A 4,816-nucleotide genomic window follows, 5' to 3' on the forward strand; every position below is an offset into this window, starting at 1 on the left:
GCATCTTGCTTGTATCGCCCCTCATACTCCTCCTCCTCTATCAACCCCTCACTTCGCTGCAATACGGGACACTTTAAAAGACGCACCGTCCTGACTCTTCGCCCATGCTCGATGCACACCATCTCGGCGCGCAAGGGGAGAGCTCAAATCGTGTGTAGATAACCTGGCCAAGGAGCAAAATCCTGTCCACCTCCTCGCCCTGCCCTTTCTCGCCACCAGGAAAGTAGGCCATTGTCTGTTGCTGATTGAGTTGACGGGAGCGAGGCCCACGACGGCACAGAGGAAAAGCCAAAAGTAAAAAAAAAAAAAAAAAAAAAACAGATTAAAGGCGCACAATCATGACAAGAGAGGGCCCGGGGTCATGGACCCCCACATGGACCTCGCTGACTCGTCCGCCGGGCAGGTGGTTATCGCGGATGGGGCGGAGGGAGGTGGGAGGGCTATATTGTCACTTGGCTATATCGTAACATTCTCTGTGCTTTTTGTTTTTTTCTTGCTTTGACCTGCCCATGCTTAGCGGGTGACGGACCTGTCAGGCGTACGCTTTGACAAAGTAGCACACACATGTAGATACCTGTCCCTTTTTTTTTTTCTTTCTTTTTTTTACCCACAGACGGGCGGCAGTAACAAAGGCCGGGGGTTCTTCCTTCTGGATGGCGAAAGAGGGGCAAAACGAACAACCAATTGGGGGTGGAGACAAGAGTCTCCTCCGAACCAGTCGCGTCACCCGCAAGGCCCTGCTAGCGGCGTTTGGGAAGGTGGGGCAACGTCAACAAAGACGCAGGTCCACGAAATGGATGGACGGTGCTGTTCCCGTGATGGGCGTGGGCAGTATAGTATAGTGGGCTATATGCAAGGGGCCCGTAGCTTGCGTCAGAAGCGAGATGGCTTCACTTTCTGTTTGCGCATCTCTCTCCCTTCCCCGTCTCCGGCCCCTTGTGCTCCCCCGCTTCCTCGTTGTCGTCACCGTTTGTGTATTTTCTGGTTCGGCCAGTCGTGGGAGGGGGTGAGTGGGGGGCGAGCGGGAGTGAGTGAGGCGAGCGGCGACGCGACCGACGTGCTTTTTCTTTTTTCCTTTCTCTTTTTTTCCTTGAGGATACCTCTAGTTGAGGCGGTCAGGAAAGAGAGCTCCCACACACCCACCCCCGCGCTGGGTTGCAGCGGCGAAAATCATCAACTTGGCACGGGGGAGATGGAGTGAGCAACTTCCTCCGCAAGGGATCTCGACCAGAAATTCAGCGATTCTGGCTCGGCTACTTTTCCTGCGACCTGGAAATCAAACGCTGATCTTTGGGCGGGGCAAATGTGTGGGAAAACCTGCGTGCCTGCAGCTGAAACGGGTCATGATGTCGACTGTGACGACTGTGACGACTGTGACGACTGTGACGATTGTGACGATTGTGACGATTGTGACGATTGTGACGGCGATAACGGACTCTGAGCATGCGAGATTCGGCGTTCGTCCTTACCGGTCTCGGCCAACTGTGCTGCGCGATCATCTTTTTCTTGGTCGGTTAGTAATAGCCTAGTTTACATATGCACGTCGCCTCGCTTGTTTGGAACGCACACCTTTTTCCCGACTCCTTACTTCTTCCCACCCTTTTCCCCTCTTTTGTTCCCTTTCTTTTACTGTACAGCGCAACGACGAGCGAGTCGGACAACTCCTCCCCCCCTGTCACGGCCCCAGCTTCCGGCTACGAGGGGCCCGACTCTTTCACGGCCAGGCCCCGAATCGGCCGTCCACCCCCCCACAAGGTCGCAGGCCGGCGGCCAGAGTCCGAGTGGTGCAGGTGCAGTCGGAAAAGGAAAAATCCAGGTCAATTGTCGACGTCTTCCGTCTTCCCCGCCCGGCACCGCTTTCCGTGTCTTTCTCCCAGTAGCAGCAAGAAAAGAAACCGGTCTCAGCCCCGGCTCGAGGCGCTGGCCCAGAAAGTCAGCAGGGCAGAACCACACCCCCATATCCTTCGTATCCTTTGCTAGCCACACTCTATTCGACTTGTCGCTGGCTCTCCAGAGGCTGCCGGGATGCATTGTGACAACTGCCGACATGAACCATACTTTCCGACAGCATTGCACCGTTGAATATGCCTTGATATTAGCTTCTCCCAGGTCTACTTTATGCAGGGGGGTTTTTTGTTTTTGTTTTTTTGCTTTCGTTTAGGAGCCACAGCCGACAGAAAATGGCATATGCGACGGGTTCAAGCAGCTAAGCAACATCACCAACGCCGCTACCGGAAACCTCCGCTTGGAACCATCTCATCATATTGTTCCCAGGGGTTGGTGCTCAAACAACAACATCACACTCCCTCGCTCACCCATGCAGAAAAATAACATTGCATGACCGGTGAAGACCTTGTCGGTGACGAGAGAGCCCGCGCGGTTGTCGTGATGCCACCTGCCTTGTCGTGCTCCCTAAAAGGGCCCTCCAGGGCAGAGAAGGTTCAGCACCAGGCTGGAAGTATGCTAGCTAGCGGACGTGGGCCACCTGGAAAGAGCTTTTAAAGTCGGAAAATCTACGAGGGCTGTCCGCAATGCGTGTCACGCCCTGCTACGCCCTGCTCTGCCCTGCCCTGTCCTGCCCTGCCCTTGCCCTGCTAGCAGCCTTTCGCCATTTAGCCCGTGCTGCCACCACCAGCTGCCGGGGCCCCAACCCTCGTGCGCGCGCTAGATCAGCAACCAAAAAAAGGCGCTAAACAAGGGGGGGACCAAGAGACAGCACAAGCAAGCATTGGTAGCTTTTGCGAGCCACCGCCACCACCGCCGCCGCCGCCGCCCTGGCCTACCGCGCTTGAATCTGGCGGCGGCGCATCCAGCCTTCTTCGACGGTCGGGAGGCGTCCAGACCTGACCGCCGTGAAGGGTTCGGCCGGCCGTCCGACCGTCCGACCGTCAGACCGCCTCCTCCTTTCTTGGTCACATCTCAACCCTCATCACCCGATCCCGCATCTTGGCATGGTTGAGATGAGGATGGAGGGTGGAGGGGGCGTGTGATGTGTGTGTGTGTGTGTGTGTGGCCGCAACAATCTCAACCTCGTCTTTTCTTATCTTTTTTTTTTTACGGTCGCCAGGCGCGTTTTTTTGCCCCCTACTCCCTCCTCCGGATGCCTGCAGGTGCTGGCTGACTGACCCCTCGATTTCTTTCCCGGCCGCTCCCCCACCCCCCTTGTGGCATCGAGATGAGCTGTCCAAAAAAAAAAAAAAAAAAAAGAATAAAAAACTTTCTGTTACTCGTAATCACCAAGGTGGCGGGCTCTGGGCCTAGGCTCTGGGCTCCAGCCTAGGCTCTGGGCTCCAGACCCTGACCCCACGAGTTATCCCTCCCTATCCAAAGAAAGTAGTCCGCAGTAGCCGCTGCGAGGCGCACGATAACGGGAGAGGGAGGGAGCATCACGGGCTTTGCTCGCAGTCTTTTCTTTTCCCGCCATTGCCGCCGTGGCTTGCCGTCCTTTTCTTGTCGCGTTCCTCATGACATCGGAGGCCCGGGATCGGGGAGGCTGGGTGACAAGGGGAGGGAAAAGCAGACACAGACACACACACATACACATACATACATGGCAGCCTAATAGGATGACCTGCCGGCGACCCTCACATACTCCCCCAACACCCGTCGCACGGCCTTGCCGCGGGCCGCCTATTCCCCGGGGGTGCATCGGGTCCTGGGTTCTACAACCGCTCCCCAATAAAGCAAGATCATGTGGCCTGGCCGTCCATCTATCCTCCGCTGCTGTGAGACGCCGGGTTCCCGCGCAACCACCCTCTCTTTTTTTTGGTTCCTATTTATCTAGTCGGAACCGGCGGCGCCAGGCAGGCGAGAGAGATAAAGAGCGAGACCCCGGACCCTGGGGGGGTCGGGTCAAGAGGCCATGCATGGCGCCGTGTCACGCTCCCCTGGCTGCAGGCGCCCGTTGCGAGATTTGTCGTACAAGGACAGGCGAAGAAGAACATACAAGCAGGGCCGCCGTTTTGAACTCTCCACCTCTCGTGTTCTGTGAGGACATGACAGGGCCGGAACAAGAGTGCGTTTCTTTCTTGAAAGGGGTGGGGCCGGGGAGGGCGGGCGGTGTGGCGGCGCCAACTATCCATAGTTCTTGGCCGACCCCTTGGCTTCTTCCTGTCTTTGAGAGATCAGATATCGTATTTCCTTTTTTTGCCCCTTGCCCACGCAGTGCGCCGTGTGATTAGCTGTGCGTCTATCTACTCCCCTCGCCGCGTGGTTCGGGATGCTGTGTTGGTGGCACACACACACATACATGGGCAAAGAAAAAAAAACAAGTTCATCATGCTGTGTTACCTACCAAAGCGGGCAAGCCGCCCACTCCCCCATGCTGGCCGGGACTTTGTGGATATTGCCATGTCGGATTCCTCGCTCTAGATGAGAGCGGGCATGTCCTGTAAGCAGGGCACCGTCGGGGCTTGTGTGTGGTAGGCCATGTGTGTTCCTGACAACCTACCCAGGTAAATAGCAAACACACCCGGGGCTTTGAGAGTCTTTCCACGCCCAAGTTGGCTCTTCCCCTCCCAAACACCCGACACAGGGGCGGCGGGAGGAGGAGGCTCTGTCGAAGCGCACGGGGTTGTCATTTCCGAGGTGGCACCGCGGGGTGGCTTGCTCCTGTTCCTTGTTGACAGCTTTTCTTTTTCTTTTTTCTGCTCCTTGTGTCACCACGGCTGAGCGGGCGGGCTGAAGGGGACTTTTGACATTACGTCGACACATGCCACCTCAAGCGTATATCACACACACACACACACACACACACACACACACACACACACACACACACACACACACACACACACACACACACACACACACACTC

This window comes from Gaeumannomyces tritici, assembly GCF_000145635.1.
Source record: "Gaeumannomyces tritici R3-111a-1 unplaced genomic scaffold supercont2.2, whole genome shotgun sequence".
NCBI classification, from domain to species: Eukaryota; Fungi; Ascomycota; class Sordariomycetes; order Magnaporthales; family Magnaporthaceae; genus Gaeumannomyces; species Gaeumannomyces tritici.